The 18,131-nt window shown below is 42.9% G+C and overlaps 1 long non-coding RNA gene and 1 other non-coding gene across 2 annotated transcripts; one reads left to right on the top strand and one right to left on the bottom strand.

The window, feature by feature from the left end:
* Nucleotides 1–16: 16 nt before the first annotated feature.
* LOC122695322 lies at nt 17–17,706 on the top strand. Its single transcript, XR_006341343.1, has 3 exons — nt 17–111; nt 703–842; nt 17,611–17,706. It is a non-coding gene; the product is annotated as an uncharacterized LOC122695322 (long non-coding RNA).
* Nucleotides 16,567–16,639, bottom strand: TRNAR-CCG. The gene has a single exon. It is a non-coding gene; the product is annotated as a tRNA-Arg (tRNA).
* Nucleotides 17,707–18,131: the final 425 nt, after the last annotated feature.

The following is an 18,131-nucleotide window of genomic DNA, read 5'->3' as shown; positions in this document are numbered from 1 at the left end:
ACAGACCATTGGAACAAAACCGAGCTGCAAGGATTTCTCCCACCTCCTAAGGGGGAAGAGCACGTGGCCTCTCAAAGTTGTCCCTGGGAACGTCTGTCCTGCGATCTGCGGGTAATGAGAACATCAAATCCGACACTTTAAACCCTTGTGGGCTTGCGGGCTGGGGCTGGGTGGAGGAGCCAGTAGGGTGGCAAGTGGAGAGAAGGGTGTTGAGGGGCTGAGGGACTGGGTGTGGGAGAATGAGTGATAAGGACATTTTTCTAGATTAAGCCAACAACAAATAGGCAAATTAGAGCCTAAGACAGTTTGGGCTTGTGGAAGGGAGGAGATTCCAGGTGACAGAGAATTCATCCCAGAATGTGTCGTGGATTCTGAGATGAACTAAGTCACTACATCCTAGGTTTGATTACACTATATGTGTAATATTTATATTCTAGAATCAGAAGGGCCCAAACGCCCGCATAAAATATTAATAGCTTTTCTTCTCTCTCTCTCCTCCTTCCCCTAATTGAAATTGGTATCTAGTTGGCTAGATTAATCAAGTCTTTTAGCCACCAGGTGCTAGAGGATGGTGGTGATGGTTTAGTCACTAAGCCGTGCCTGACTCTTGCGACCCCATGGACTATATAGCCCACCACGCTCCTGTGTCCATGGGATTTCCCAGGCAAGAATACTGGAGTGGGTTGCCGTTTCTTTCTACAGGGGGTGTTCCCAACCCAGGGATGGAACCCGCATCTCGAATTCATCTCCTGCATTGCAGGTGGACTCTTTACCTCTCAGCCACCAGGGACAGTGAGAAATCTTCCCCAGCTCTCTGATGATGTTTCACCTCCTCAAGAAAGGTGGGTTTTGTGTTTTTTTCTTTCTAAGAAAAACTCATTCACTACTTGGATGTGGAGTCTTTTTTTTTTTTTTTTTTTTTTAATATTTATTTAGCTACACTGAATCTAGTTGCAGCATACAGGATCTTTTGATCTTTGTTCTGACATGCAGGTTCTCTTTTAGTTGAGGCATGTGGGATCTAGTTCCCTGACCAGGGATGGAACCTGGGCCCCCTGTAATGGGAGCTCAGAGTCCTAGCCACTGGCCCACCAGGGAAGTCCCATTGGGTCTGAATTCTTGAATGGCTCTGTAAATTCATCCTGAGCTAAGAACCCTATCCCTCAGATTGAACTGAAACAGCATTCACCAAAGAGGGAAGTAAGCTCACTGTAGTAAACCCACAACTTTCCCGATGTGTATCTCATTTCAACAGCTTCACATCCAAGAGGAAGGGGAAGTACGTTGAGATGAAGGCATTTTTATCGTAAGCACATGAGCCAACAGTGAGATGCAGCTGCTTAAAAAGTTTTGCTGCATTAATGTCTTATGTCTCAAAAATAATAGTGCTAATGAATCTGTCAGATTCACTGGTGCAGGGCAGGGTGGATATCATGTTTTCAAGAAAGACACTGGACAGCTAGAAGGAAAACAGTAGGGTGCTAAGAGGGTTGGACTCCATCATGGTCAAGTTCTTTGGGAAGAACTGAGGATAGGCAAGGTTCACAAAAACATTTTTTATATTTTGGGAAAAAACTAGTAGGTAGAAGTTATGAAGTGGCAGGTTTGATTTCAGTTTAAGAAAGACTATTCTAACAACTGAGATCTCCAAGAAAGGGCTGCTTTCAAAGGTTGTAACAATGAGGTCCTGGCCACTGGGGATGTCCAGAGAGAACATGATTCAGGGATACTGTAGAACATGTTCCTAGATTAGATGTGTTGTGGATTGAGGGGTAGAGTAGATAAATGAGCTCTAGGGAGGAGTGTCTGTCTGGTCACAGGCTGACAATATGTTGGAGGGGGGCGGTCACTATATCTGAAGTCTGGTCCTCAAATTTCCTCAGTTTGAAACTCACTTTTGTCAATAGATCAGATTTGTGGAACCAACTCATGTTAACCAAACTCATAAAAAGCAGGTATATAAACCAGAATATCACTTATTATTTTATAATAGGGAGGAGATAGCAAAGGTGAGTCAGAGGGTCTAATTATTAATCAGAAGTTTCCCTGTTGAGAACTAAATCAAACTGCAGTTGAAGATGGGCTACTCATTCAAGTTTTAGAGGAGCAAATTCTCTGTTTCCTCCAAAAGAGTATATCTCTTCAATCACTACAAGGCTTATGTACATCAGAGTCAGTGTCTCCAGATTCTGGCCAAGATAAAAAAAACACTGTGAGCTTTGTGCTTTGGGTTTACAATTTGTTGGGGGGGAGAGGGGGCAGGTGCGCTAGGTCTTAGTTGTAGGCTGTGGGATCTTCAATCTTCACTGTGGCATCTGGAATCTTTTAGTTGCATGTGTGATGTTTAGTTGCAGCATATGGGCTCTAGTTCCCAACCAGGGATTGAACCCGAGTCCCCTGCATTGGGAGCTTGAAGCCTTAGCCACTGCACCACCAGGGAGGTTCCTGGGGGTTATAATTTACAGATGTCATTAGATTCCTTTCTTTCACATACTCTTTCTTTAAGTTAAGTGGAATAAAATTAATTAGGCTTAAGCTTTCTCAGTTGCAACCACATCTCAGACATAGTTGCCTGGGATTATGTTCAAGTCACCCAGATCCAATTTGGGGTGTTCCCGAAACTCTTCTGTTTCAGGAATGTTGTGAATGCCCTGAAGCCCACACCCTGAAATGTAGAGGCAGAGAGCTGACCGGAAGTCTCCTAGAGGCTCCTGGGGTGGCACCAGCCTGGAAGAACTTGCCAGGGTCCAAGGCTGGGTCTTGGGCAGCACACCACTTACAGGCACAGAAGCCATATTCATGGTGGAAAGCACAAAGAGCTCAAAGAGACCGAACTATGTAAGCCAGAACGCCACTTTATTAATTTACAAAAGATAGACTCAGGCAGACCTGCAGTCTGTGTCAGCCTGGCTAGCATTCTCTGTCTATGAACAAGTCACCTGGGAAGCCCAATTATCATCAGGGTGGTTGGTAATATAAACCAGGGTACAAGGAGTTCGTTATATGATTGGAATGTTTAAAAGTATTGGTTTCTCACAGTGTATAATACCCATCTCTCCATGCCCCTCTTCCACGTGTGAGATGAAAGAATCCAAAACCCTAACTGCCTTCCTCTCCCCTGCCAATCTCTTGTATTTTGAGTGTATCTTTCCGCTTTGCAGATATTTGTTGAGCATCTACTGTGTGTTGAATAATAAAGAATTTGTGCCAGGTTCCTGGTACAGAGCTTCTAACTCTTGGAATTTCCCAAGTGAAGGAAACATCTTAATTATTCATGAGCTTCCTGGATCACACCTGAGTTTATGCTAATGAGTTGACTCTTGGAGGGCCCCTCGATAACTTAGGGCTGGAATCTGGCCATCAGAAACATCAACCATGGAATTAGAGGGTTGGGACTTTGAGCCAGCCTGACCTCCAGGGAGCAGAGGCTGGAGATTGGGTTCAATCGGATGGTCAGTGTTTAATCCATCATGCCTGCAGAATGCAGTGACAACTCAGTGGGGCTTCTTGGTGAATGACCACACTGATGTGCTAGGAGAGTGGCACAGTCTGCTCCATGGAGAGGCAACCCCAAAGCTATGCATTTGGGACCCTCCTAGATCTTGCCCTATGTGTCTCTTCATTTAATTGGTACTGATTTGTCTCCTGTCTAATGAAACTTTGATCATAAGTTATAGCACTTTCCTGAGTTATTGTAGAGAATTATCAGATCCGAGAGGAATCATGAGAACCCCCTAGGTTTGTATCCAGCTGTCTGAAATAAGGGCAGTCTTGTTCTGGATCATCTGCCCTTTAACTAGTGAGGTCTGCATTAACTCTGGGTGGTTTTTGTCAGAACTGAATTACAGCTCACCACTTGGTTTTCAAACACTGTGTGCCGCAGGAATTCCCTGGCAATCTATTGGTTAGGACTTGGTGCCTTCACTGCTGGGGGCCAGGTTCAATCCCTGGTTGGGGAGCTAAGAACCCGCAAGCCTTACAGCATGGCCAAGGGGGGAAAAAAAACCACACTATATGCCAGGAGTTTTAGAAGCCAGAAATACCCATCATCATCATCATTTTTCAAAAAGAATATAGTACTATTGCTTTGGTTCCCATTTGGTAAGGGCTTCCCTGGTGGCTCAGGATCTGCCTGCAATGCGGGAGACCTGGGTTCAATCCCTGGGTTGGGAAGATCCCCTGGAGAAGGGAACGGCAACCCACTCCAGCATTCTTTCCTGGAGAATCCTCATGGACAAAGGAGCCAGGGGGTCAAAAAGAGACATGACTGAGCACCTAATACTTTTCGCCAGATAGACCCAGAAGGGCAGGCATTGCAGGCTGAAACAGCAGCACATGCAAAGGCATGGGGGTACAAGAGAGCATGTGAGTCTACCCAGGCCCAGAAAGCATGGCAGCTTCTTAGGAGGGAGCCCTGATGGGGGACGTTGCTGAGAATCTCGATGACTATAGACGAACATTCCACGGACAATGGTAACTGGCTGCTTTATGTATTTAATTTTAGTTTTTGGCTGCTGCTGTGCATGTGGGATCTTAGTTCCCTGACCAGGGATTGAACCTGGGCTATGGCAGTGAAAGCGCCCAGTCCTATCCACTGGACCGCCAGGGAATTCCCTAAATAGCTGCTTTTAAATCTTTATTTTGTTTTCCTATCACTGTCCATTATTGTAATGAAAAATTTGGAAAATAAAGAGTAGACACAAGAACCACTACCATCACCCTCAACAACCACTGCCATAATTCCATGTTTTTCCTTCCAGGCTCTTTCTCAGATACCATGTTCACACAGATGCCTTAAGTGGACCAACACTATTTTGGATCCTGTGTTGTTCACATGACACCATGGCAAGGGCACATTCCTATTTCACCTGTTGTGTATACAACTTTGTATTTAGCTTTTATTCAGTGAAAATTAAAATATTATTGGGACTTTCTTGGTGGTCCATTGGTTAAGACTGGCCCTTCCAAGATGGAGGCTGTAGGTTTGATCCCAGGTTGGGGTACTAAGATCCCACATGCACAGCGTAGCCAGATTTTTTTTTTTTTAACAAATTAAAATATATTAGACATTGTTTGTAGATTCGAAATCTCCTAAATGCATAATATGTTCTCACTTAGACAAATCATCATTTGTACATTTTAGACTGTTTTCAATTTTTGCTGTTGTAAAACGTTCTGTGTCCCCATTAACAGAGGAATGAGTGTATTGAGACATGCTACAATGCTACAGAGCAGCATTTCTCCATCTGCCACTTTTGAGATACTGAGCAAGATGATCCTTGGTTGTGCATTCTTCGCCAGTATCTCTGGCTTTAGCTTCTGAATACCAGTGGTGCCCCCCACCTCCGGTTGTGACAACCTAAACTGTCTCCAGACATTGCCAGATGTCTCTTGGAGACAGAATTGTGAACCATATTCAGTGCTAGACAGCAATGAAAATAAATGAGCTACAACTACAAAAACAAAATAGAGATGAATCTCATAAACGTGATATCAAGTAAAAGAAGTCTGACACAAAAGGCTATATGCTAAGGACCTCCCTGGTGGCCCAGTGGTGGAGACTCCCCGCTTCCAGTGCAGGGGGCTTGGGTTTCATCTCTGATTGGGGAACTAAGATGTTACAGGCCAAGAGGCATGGCCAAAAAAAAAAAAAACCCACCTCTTTATGGTGTAATTTCATTTACTTTCTATATACTCACAAATAGACAGAATTAATCTGTGGAGTTAAAAGTCAGGCTGTGGTTATCCTGGGGATAGGAAGTGACTAGAAAGAATATCTGAGTGTGTGGAGGGGTGAGTTCTTTGCTGTTGAAGTTTTATCTATTAATTTATCATATGTTAAATGACAAATATTACTGTTTGTATAGTAGAATCTATTGGTTATTTTTATGTTATGCCTTCCATCCCTTTATAAAAGTCTTTAAAATGTATATTATTGTTGTCCAGTCACTCAGTCGTGTCCGACTCTTTGCGATCCTGTGGACTGCAGCACACCAGGCTTCCCTGTCCTTCACCATCTCCCAGAGCTTGCTCAAACTCATGTCCATTGAGTCAGTGATGCTATCCAATCATCTTATCCTCTCTTGTTCCCTTCTCCTGCCTCCAATGTTTCCCAGAATCAGGGTCTTTTCCAGTGAGTCAGCTCTTTGAATCAGGTGGCCAAGGTATTGGAGCTTCAGCTTTAGCATCAGTCCTTCCAATGAATATTCAGGACTGAATTCATTTAGGATGGACTGGTTGGATCTCCCTACAGTCCAAGGGATTCTAAAGAGTCTTCTCCAAAAAAAAAAAAAAAAAAGAGTCTTCTCCAGCACCGCAGTTAAAAAGCATCAATTCTTCGGTGCTCAGCTTTCTTTATGGTCCAGCTATCACATCCATACATGACTTCTGGAAAAACCATAGCTTTGTTGGTAAAATAATGTCTCTGCTTTTTAATATGCTATATAGGTTGGTCATAGCTTTTCTTCCAAGGAGTGTCTTTTAATTTCATGGCTGCAGTCACCATCTCTAGTGATTTTGGAGCCCAAGAAAATAAAGCCTGTCACTGTTTCCATTGTTTCCCCATCTATTTGCCATGAAGTGATGGGACCAGATGCCATGATCTTCATTTTGTGCATGTTGAGTTTCAAGCCAGCTTTTTCACTCACTGTCTACTTTCACTTTCATCAAGAGGCTCTTTAGTTCTTCACTTTCTGCCCTAACAGTGGTGTCCTCTGTATATCTGAGGTTATTGTATATGATTAGTACATATGCATAACAGAATAACTAGCTATTACAGATAAAAAGAGAAAAAATCAACTATAGTCCTGTTGCCTAGAAAAAACTACTATAAATATATATTTTTACTATAAATATTTTGATGGGTCAATTTCCAGATGTTTTTCCTACACATATGTGCACCTGTAAATATTTCTTCATATAAAAATGGGGTCATGGTATGTATATATTTTATGACATCATTTAAAAAATTTTAATGATATGGTAAGGTCTTTTCAGTTCAATAAATATAAGATTCCATGATCATTTATTTTATTTTTCCTTAGCCATGCCCCAAGGCACGTGGATCTTGTTCTCCAACCAAGGGTCAAACCCGAACCTCCTGAATTGGAAACTCAGAGTCTTATTTATTGGATGGCCAGGGATGTCCCTCCATGATCATTTTTAATGACTGAATTCCTAGATTATTACATTGCTGAGTCAAAAAATATGATAATTTTAATATTTTTGCTACGTATTGCTGAATTATTCCCCAGATATGTATCAGTTTACACTGACTATCCACAGTGTAGGTGTGGTATAATATTTCTCCACATTGGAGAAATCCAATCAAGTTATCACCATTTTTTTCCAAATCATCATTATTTGATATCTTTGCTGTTCTAAAGAGTTTGTTAAGATTTCTCTTTTTTAAAAAATTTATTTTTGGGGGGTTAGTGATATTGCATATTTTTTCATTGATTTATTGGCTACTGGGATTTCTTTTGTTAATGACCTGTTCATATACTTTGTTTATGCATTAGAATGACCAGACTTTCATTTATGATTTAAAGCACTGTTCACAGCCTCAGAATTTTAACCCTTTGTTCATTATATATATTGCAAATATCTCCTCACACAATTTTGTTTGATTTTAAGCTTTTTAGTGATTTTTTTGACCATAGAACTTTTAAATTTTCTGTAGTAAAATCAGTCAATCTTTTGTTTAAATTTCCCTGGTGTCTTTTGTGTCTTGCTAAGAAAGACTTTCTTTAAATCAAAATTATATACATATTTTACTTCAGTTCAGTTCAGTTTAGTTGCTCAGTTGTGTCCGACTCTTTGCGACCCTATGGACTGCAGCATGCCAGGCCTCCCTGTCCCTCACCAACTCCTGAAGCTTACCAAACTCATGTCCATTGAATCAGTGATGCCATCCAACCATCTCATCCTCTGTCGTCCCCTTCTCCTCCTGCCCTCAATCTTTCCCAGCATCAGGGTCTTTTTAAATGAGTCAGCTCTTCCCATCAGGTGGCCAAACTATTGGAGTTTCAGCTTCAAAATCAGTCCTTCCAATGAACACCCAGGACTGATCTCCTTTAGGATGGACTGATTGGATCTCCTTGCAGTCCAAGGGACTCTCAAGAGACTTCTCCAACACCACAGTTCAAAACCATCAATTCTTCGGCGCTTAGCTTTCTTTATAGTCCAACTCTCACATCCATACCTGACTACTGGAAAAACCATAGCTTTGAGTAGACAGACCTTTGTCGGCAAAGTAATGTCTCTGCTTTTTAATATAAGGTCTAGGTTGGCCATAGCTTTTCTTCCAAGGCACAACCATATTTTAATTTCATGGCTGCAGTCCCCATCTGCAGTGATTTTGGAGCCTAAGAAAATAAAGTCTGTCACTGTTTCCACTGTTTCCCCATCTATTTGCCATGAAGTGATGGGACCAGATGCCATGATCTTAGTTTTCTGAATGTTGAGTTTTAAGCCAACTTTTTCACTCTCCTCTTTCACTTTTATCAAGAGGCCTTTTAGTTCTTCACTTTTTGCCATAGGAGTGGTGTCATCTGCGTATCTGAGATTATTGATATTTCTCCTGGCAATCTTGATTCCAGCTTGTGCTTCATCCAGCCCGGCATTTTGCATGATGTACTCTGCATAGAAGTTAAATAAACAGGGTGACAATGTACACCTTTGACATACTCCCTTCCCAACTTGAAACCATTGTTCCATGTCTGGTTCTAACGTTGCTTCTTGACCTGAATACAGATTTCTCATGAGGCAGGTAAGGTGGTCTGGTATTCCCATCTGTTGAAGAATTTTTCCACAGTTTGTTGTGACCCACACAGTCAAAGGCTTTGACATAGTCAATACAGAAGAAGTAGGAAAAAAAAAAAAAAGAAGAAGTAGATGTTTTTCTGGAACTCTCTTGCTTTTTCGATGATTCAGCGAATGTTGGCAACTTGATCTCTGGTTCCTCTGCCTTTTCTAAATCCAGCTTGAACATCTGGAATTTCACAGTTCACGTACTGTTGAAGCCTGACTTGGAGAATTTCAAGCATTATTTTGCTAGCATGTGAGATGAGTGCAATTGTGTGGTAGTATGAACATTCTTTGGCATTGCTTTCTTTGGGATTGGAATGAAAACTGACCTTTTCTAGTCCTGTGGTCACTGCTGAGTTTTCCAAATTTGATGGTATATTGAGTGCAGCATATAGAGATCATTAACTTCTAATAAATGTAGGTCTCTTTCTGGACTTTCTTCTCTGTTATTTCATCTGTTTATTTTTGTGCCCACAATGGGACATTGTTATAATGATCTTATAATATAGCTCTCTTTTCAAAAATTATTTTGACTATTATAGTTTTTCTTTTTCCCAAGTGAACTTCAAGGTTATTCTGCTAAGTTGGAAAAAAAAAAAAACTGCCCCTGGGATTTCTCTGGCAGTCCAGCGGTTAAGACCCCATGTTTCCATTGCAGAGGTCATGGGTTTGATCCCTAATCCGGGAACTAAGATTCTGCATGACTCACAGTGTGGCAAAAAAAAAACCCAGCAGAATTTGCATTAAATTAAAATTACACTAAATATATAGATTTGTAAAGGAATTGGCAACTGTCATGTATTATCTTTGTAGCCTTGAAAATTGAATATCTCTACAACTTTGAATTCTTTCCCTCTGTCAGAATACTATCATTTTCTTCACCTACGCTCTAACCATCTCCTGGGTAATGTGGAAAGGATCTTTTTTCCTTTACATTTTCTAACTGGTTTTGGTAGGTGTATAGAAAGGGTACTGATTTGTATATATCAATATTTATTGCTTATATCCCAATTTGTGTATATACAAAAACATTTCAAACTGTTTGCCATAGATTCCTTGAGAAAGCTGTAAAATTTTTAAATAGTGGTATTTTGCCTTTTCCTCTCAAATATTTGTAAAACTTTCATATTGCATTGATGAGAACTTCATAAGCTGTTGAATAATCTCAATCATAGTCATCATCTTTGCATTATAAGTAGTTCTCATTTTCAGGGAACACCTCAAGTATTTCACTTTCAAATGAATAAAATTTCATTTTACTTCAGGGATGTCCACACCATTTCAACTCAGAAATCTGACAAATATCTCTTTTTTTAAAATTACTTTCTTAGTACTACTGATCTGATTGTGTCTTCCATGTATTTTATCTTATCACCCATCATTTTTATCTCTTTATCTTTTTCCTTTTCATTCTGATTTCATTTTCAGTAACATCAACCATGTGTTTGACTGTGCCTCGCATGTATGAGTTCCCTGGCCAGACTCAAAACTTTATTCCTGTAAGACCTGAGTTCTTGGCAGTCCTGTCGTGATTGGATTGCTGTACTTTCCCATTAACTGAGTCTTTGGGACAAGGGCACACTAAGATGTACCTCCCGTGAGTCCTTGGATTCCTCTTTCCTCCACTAAGTAGCAGAGCCATTTTCCCCTTGGTAATCACATCATTCACGGGACTGTCAGAGCTGGGCTGCTGTAACCAAGTAAGCCTGAGCGGCTTACACAACAGACGTTTGTTTCTCACAGTTCTGGGGCTGGAACTCTGAGATCAGGGTGTCAGTTATGGCTGGGTTCTGGTGAGAGCTGTCTTCCTGGCTCACAGATGGCTGCCTTCTTGCTGTATTCTCACATGAGAGAGAGAGTGCAACAGAGAGACAGAGACGGAGAAAGGGCTCCAGACACTTCTCCTTCTCGTAAGGACACTAATCCATCACGGGGCTCCACCCTCATGACCTCATCTGAAAGCCTCACCTCCCCATACAGTAACACTGTGACTTTTACCAGTCGATTTGGGGGTAACATAAATATTCAGCTCATAAAAGTGACACCCACCCCCCTTCTCCACCTGTTGATTTAGCAGGCTGGGGAGTCCCAGATGGTCAAGGGGCAGCCTCATCTCCAGTTGAATGGAGCCATAATAGTGTCTGTCTCCTGGCCTAAACACCTCTCCACTGGTCACTAGGACCTCTGGACCCACTGAGCCTCTGGCAAGGAAAGCAAAAAAAAAAAAAAAAAACTTCCAGTGAATCATTAGGGGTCATAGTGGCAGAAGCCACCCCTACCTCCTTAGTTGCTGGACTGGTCCATTCTGGCAATGTCTAAGTCCCGGAATGGTAGTGCTAGCAGAAGCCCTGCAGGCAAGGAAGGCAAATCCAGACCCAGAACACGTGTCTGTCCCTGTGAGGACCGGCTGCTGTCCGCACATCCCAGACTCACTGCAAACAAGAGATTATTGTTTTGCCTCTCAGGATGCGACCCCCCTCTTGGAGAAGCGCCCTCTGCTGGCCTTTCCTAAGATCTGCGGCCACGGGCATCCTCTTCTGATTGGCATCTATCAGTCCGTTCCTCATGCTTTTATTTGAGGAAACTTTCTCCTTTTGAGGAGTTGCGATGCCTCCTGGTTTCACTAATGGAGGTGTGGTTCTGCTTCTCATCCCCCTTGAGCTTTTGTAGGATTTCTGAGAGGAGTGGAGAAAAGTGGCAACCATACTATAATCTGGTAAAATTTTAAAATATGACAATTCCGAATGTTAATATTATTGGATTGTATTTTAATATTAATTCTGGTGTACTTTCTGACATTCTTATATGAGTTTTGAAATGTTGGCAGGATATAATACTAATATTTACACCTTGACCCACTCCTCACTTTGCCTGAGATTGTGTGCAGGAATGCTCAGCTGTGTCCAACTCTTTGGGACCCCATGGACTGCATACCACCAGGCTCTTCTTTTTTTTTTTTTTTCCACTTTCACTTTCTTTTTTTTTTTTTTAATTTTTTTATTAGTTGGAGGCTAATTACTTCACAACATTTCAGTGGGTTTTGTCATACATTGATATGAATCAGCCATAGATTTACACGTATTCCCCATCCCGATCCCCCCTCCCACCTCCCTCTCCACCCGATTCCTCTGGGTCTTCCCAGTGCACCAGGCCCGAGCACTTGTCTCATGCATCCCACCTGGGCTGGTGATCTGTTTCACCATAGATAGTATACATGCTGTTCTTTTCAAACATCCCACCCTCACCTTCTCCCACAGAGTTCAAAAGTCTGTTCTGTATTTCTGTGTCTCTTTTTCTGTTTTGCATATAGGGTTATCGTTACCATCTTTCTAAATTCCATATATATGTGTTAGTATGCTGTAATGTTCTTTATCTTTCTGGCTTACTTCACTCTGTATAATGGGCTCCAGCTTCATCCATCTCATTAGGACTGATTCAAATGAATTCTTTTTAACGGCTGAGTAATATTCCATGCCACCAGGCTCTTCTATCCATAGAGTTTTCCAGGCAAGAATACTGGAGTGGGTTGCTATTTCCTACTCCAGGGAATCTTCCTGACCCAGGGATCAAAAACGCATCTCTTGTGTCTACTGCATTGGCAGGTGGATTTCTTTACCATTGAGCCACCTGGGAAGCCCTTGCCCCTGAGATTGCTTGGGGACAAAGAAAAAATGATAAAAATGGGGACAATTAGAAAGGCCCTGATATGTTTTTCATGAGGTATATCAATAATATTGTCATACAATCTCTGTTTGTCAAGCCTCTACGGCAATTCCTAGATGAGGGGCCAGCTCATTCTTTGTTATGGGGCTGTTCTGTTCACTGTAAGATGGCTAGGTCACCATGTCTGCCAAGAAACCTCAGAAGGCCAGGTGAGTATTAGCTCCAATACCTGCCACCCCAGTCTTAGTCAGTGATGGGAAAACCATCTCAGAACTGTCTCAATTGGCCATTTAACTTTGATAGTATGAGACTGCTTGATGATAAGCAATGCATCGTAAAACTTTCAGATGGAGAGTGTTTTGTGGACCATTTGTTTTTGGGTATCTGTGCGTGGCAGTTTTAAGTTATTAGTTCTTAAAATCTTTTAAATGGCAACAACTGGGCCAAAAATCTGTCAGAGAATTTTGAGACTCATTAAAACCAAATTCAATGAGAGGGGAAAAAAAAACCAACCAACAGTCTTCATCACCTGAAATCAACAGTGACAATGGAACAATTAATATGGAATACTCAAAATAAAATGTACAACATTTGTGTTGAGGAAAGGTGCCAGTGTTTTGTGTGGCTGGTTAGCATGCAAACCTCTTTTTAAGAAACTGCCTCTTCCCTTTAATGGGAGGAATTGGTGGGAGGATGATTTCTCTGTGGCCCCATGAATCAATAGGAGAAAGTTGGGCTAACTGTAAGCTTTTCCAGGGAAGCTTGATTCTGGAGCAAGTGACCCTGGGATGATGAAGGCCATCAGAGGCACTTTTTGCCAGTCTAGCTGCATGGCAAGTGGCAATGATGGCAGCAATAGTGGCCTCTTGCCAGGTGGCTGGCTCTGAGAGTCACTGTTTTTCCAGCTTCTTCTTTTGGGGGGCCTTTGGTGTGTTTTTGATTCTTGCTGGCCCCCACAACTGGTCCTCCAGTTTTTCCCACCCCATTTAGTAAGCACCCCCTTCCCCATGGCTTTCCGATGAGTTCCCTTTTGCTTTGCTCAGGTTGGGCTGGTTTGTCTTCATTGTTAGAAACAAGAGGGAACTGAGCAAAGGAGACTGAGAAGCTGATTGGAGAAGTGAGAAAAAGGAGATTTTCTGGAAGCCTGTGAAAAAAGGATTTGTTTCAGGAAGGCACTGGCCAAGAGTTTCAAACTTCAGGGCAAAGTCAAGCAAGAGAAGGAGTGAAAGGTATTTCTTAAACTTGCCAATTCGGAGGTCAGTATCCGGGAGGAGTGTGTCCCGTGACAGGGGAGCAAGGAGTACATGGCAGGTGGAAGAAAAGAAACCCTGGGTGTGCAGGAGCTGCCCTGAGGCAGCTTGGCTTCGTGGAGGGAGGGAGCTTGAATGTGTGGAGGGAGGTGCCATGGTACCACCTGTCTGCCAGGTGCCCAAGGCCAAGGGTGAGCTTTTAAGGAATAGAGAAACTGTAGAATGTTCGGGGGCTCAAAGGAAAGCCAGTAGAAGGAAACTAAAGATATAGACAAGGTGGGCGGTGCAGGGGGATTAATGGGCTTACACATTTTAAATGTTTACTAAGTGTGGTGGTTCAGATGGTAAAGAATCTGCTTGTCATGCAGGAGACCCAGGGATTGAACCTGGGTAGGGAAGATCCCCTGGAGAATGGAGCGGCTACTCACTCCAGTATTCTGGCCTGGAGAATTCCATGGACTGTTATAGTCCATGGGGTTGCCAAGAGTCAGACACGACTGAGCGACTTTCACTTTCACGTCACCAGTATTCTTGCCTGGAGAATTCCATGGACTTAGGAGCCTGGCAGGCTATACAGTCCATGGGGTCGCAAAAAGTTGGACCCCACTAACACTTTGGTTTTTTCACTCTTAAGTATCAGACAAGTTTCCTGAGGAGAGAGGGGTTCAAAGCAAAATCAAAGGGAGGGAATGGCCTGGGACTGGAGGAGGGATATCCGCTCCATGTGAGACAGAAGAGGGAAGAAATGGGGGAGATGGTGGAGGTGAGGGAAGGTGAAAATATGGAACTTGCATTGAATGACTTGAATCTGGGCTGTTCAGTAGGCATTGACTTCAACTGGGATAAACTATGGTGAGTGAGTCACAAAAAACACCTGTCAGAGAGAAGGCACGGGGCTGAGAGGAGAGGTTGGAGGATGTGGGAGAGCCAGGTGAGCTCGCTGGAGGCCTGAGCAGGCCAGTCAGAAGCCCAAAGGGTGGAGAACCTGTGAGGAGTTTGTCTTGCCCAGCCCTCAGGCTGAGGATCATGTATGAGAGCAACCTTACCCTGGGACCAGGGAGACAGTATCACTGTCCGTTGTCCCCAGATGCTGCCCACAGGTGGAAAGTGTGGGAGACAAGGCAATTCTAATCTTTTGAGCACCTACTGTAGCAAGGACCTAATGTGGCCACCAACTCTGAGGCACCAGGAATGGAGCTGGAAATCATGCCCTGGGCTTATTCATTTGTTAGTCTGTTCTGGCTTTTAAATTTAGCACCATCTCGCTAATCTTAAAAGGGGGTGGGGGGGGTAAAGGTATCAGCTAAATTTTCCCATTGATTGTTTAGCTTATTTTCTTTAATAAATGTTTAATTTTGGAATAATTTCAGATTTAATGTTAATAATTTCATAAAGGTTGCAAAGAGGGCTCCATATACCTTTCACTCAGTTTCCCCTAACGCTACCATCTTACATTACCATGTACCTTCGTCACAATTAAGAAATCAACATTGGTATAAATCACCGCAGATGGTGACAACGGCCATGAAATTAAGACACTTGCTCCTTGGAAGAAAAGCTATGACAAACCTAGACAGTACATTAAAAAGCAGAGACATTACTTTGCCGACAAAGGTCCATCTGATCAAAGCTATGGTTTTTCAGTAGTCACGTATGGATGTGAGAGTTGGACTCTAAAGAGAGCTGAGGGCTGAAGAATTGATGCTTTTGAACTGTAGTCCTTTAGACTGCAAGGAGATCCAACCAGTCCATCCTAAAGGAAATCAACTCTGAATATTCATTGGAAGGACTGATGCTGAAGCTGGAGCTCCAATACTTTGGCCACCTGATCAGAAGAGCTGACTCATTAGAAAAGACCCTGATGCTGGGCAAGACTGAAGGCAGGAGGAGAAGGGGACGACAGAGGATGAGATGGTTGGATGGCATCACTGTCTCAATGGACATGACTTCGGGCAAGCTCCAGGAGTTGGTGATGGACAGGGAAGCCTGGTGTGCTGCAGTCCATGGAGTCGAAAAGAGTCGGACATGACTGAGCGACTGAACTGAACTGATAACTGTGGGTAGCTAAATTGCAGAATGTACTCAGATTCCACTGGTTTTTCCCCTACCGTCCTTTATCTGTTTCAGGCTCAAACCCAGGATCCCCACATAGCATTTAGTATTTTTTTCAAAAGTAGGACTTAACTCTGTGATATTCCTCTTGTAAAAGTTTTACAAGAAGAGTTTGAACTTTTCAAGCTTGTCAGCTGAACCAGTCTGGAAAGCTTAAACTCTGATTGCATTTCTTTTATTACACTAATTTGCGAATCAAATACACACACACACACAAACCTTACATCTCAACTACAGTCTGTTGTTCGTTGTACTTTAAAGACACAAACCATAAATTATATTTATTATATTTGTATGTTTTAACACAGTTTCTTCTAAATTCTCCTTAGTTCTGGAAATAATTGTTTGCAGTCAGCACAATTGGATCTGCTCACACACCCCTTAACCCCTTGGGATAAGGATGGGGAGGGAGTTTTCCATGTGTGCCTGCCCATGATGAAATGCATTTTAAAAAGACAGAGATGATGCCATCTATCCAGCTAGCATTTGGTGTTTTCTAAGGCTTTTTCCTTTTAAAGATAAATATAAACTAAGCAAGAGTAAATGCTCCGCTTTTGGGTCACATCTTAGTTTTCTCTTGCAATGTCTCAATTGCAGGACAGCGGAGAATGCATTTCCGATTTGTAGATACAACAACCCTGGAGATGGCAGGAGAGAAAGCGAAATCACGACATTTCAAAATCTATTTTAGTGCCCATCATCGCTTTTCTCTCCGCCAAAACTAATTTCGGTGCGACCCAGATGGGACTCGAACCCACAATCCCCAGCTCCGGAGGCTGATGCCTTATCCATTAGGCCACTGGGTCACCACAGGATCCGGCTTCTCACACCGTCCTCTTACGCGATGCCATCATCGTGCCCCGCCCCCGCGCTCTGTGGCCTCACGTCGGGCTGCGTGCGATTTGGGAACCGCCTCCAGTGGCTGCAGCACGCGCCTGCGCCTTCGGCCTGGCCCAACGCCCTAGCGCCTACGCGCATGCGCATGGGCTCCCTCGGCGCCCCCGCCCTGTCCTGGTACTGCTTGGCAGGCACGCGGGCGGCTCTGGGTATCTGTGGGAGGGGCGTGCTTTTCGTTGGGTTCTTGGGGAGGTTCTCAGCCTTGACTGCCTACTAGACGCTCTTGGGGGGAACTTTAAACAAAATTCCAATGCCTGGTCTCCCGCACCCCCGTTCTAATTCTGTTTACCGGGGCAGGCCCAGGCCTCTGCATTTTGGTGTGTGTGCCGCCTAACTCTAGCGTGAGGTCCCCGGAGCCTTCCCGTCCCTAACAGTCTCCCCATCTCCTTTCCTGCGTTTATTCTATATACATTAATTAGATAACTTTTTATGTGCTGGGAACTGTTGGGGGTTTCCAGGATGAACAGGCTTTTCTTTACACCTGCGCCGCTCCCCCACTCACCTACATCCATATTTCTCCCCATCTCTTCTTTCCCTCCGGATTAAAGGGAAAATAAACATAAAAGATCCCTACATACAAAATAATACGAATTTTGTTTTTATCCTAAAACTAGATCTTGGATAAAGATTTAGAAATTTTCTGGTTCCATGCATAATACCTTTTTGCTTGTTGCAAGTAAACATGCTGCTTTTATTTTTTTAAAATACACTAATTTTTCTGTTTTAGACACATAATACCTGTTCACTGTAAAACTGTATAAATAGGGGTAAGCCAAGTAAAGAAAATTGAAACTGACTATAATTCTAGTGTTCAGAGTCAACCACTATTAACATTTTGGTGTGTTTATTTCAAATTTTATTTGTCTGTGTGTCTTGTCAGTTTTACCACCTGTGGATCCTGAGTCATCCAGGAAATACTTTTCAAAGACACTAGGACGTTATCAGTTAATAATAACTAATAACTAATAGCAACGATGGTGCAGACGCGTTGGTAAGTAAAACTGCCACATTAGTGAGTCCAGGCAGTCAGACTAAGCTAGTAATAATAATTATGCTTCACCCTTGTGCAGTGGAGGGTCGGGGAGCGGCTGTTGGCCAGCTTCACTTAAGAACATCCTTGACACAATCAGTTCGGTTCAGTTCAGTCGCTCAATCATGTCTGACTCTTTGCGATCCCATGGACTGCAACACGCCAGGCCTCCCTGTTCATCACCAACTCCCAGAGTTTACTCAAACTTATGTCCATTGAGTCGGTGATGCCATCCAACCTTCTCGTCCTTTGTTGTCCCCTTCTCCCTCCTTCGATCTTTCCCAGCATTAGGGTCTTTTCCAATGAGTCAGTTCTTCGCATCAGGTGGTCAAAGTATTGGAGTTTCAGCTTCAACATCAGTCCTTCCAATG

This window comes from Cervus elaphus, chromosome 5 (assembly GCF_910594005.1).
Source record: "Cervus elaphus chromosome 5, mCerEla1.1, whole genome shotgun sequence".
Classification (NCBI taxonomy): Eukaryota; Metazoa; Chordata; class Mammalia; order Artiodactyla; family Cervidae; genus Cervus; species Cervus elaphus.
This window is presented reverse-complemented; position numbering and strand designations above follow the sequence as displayed.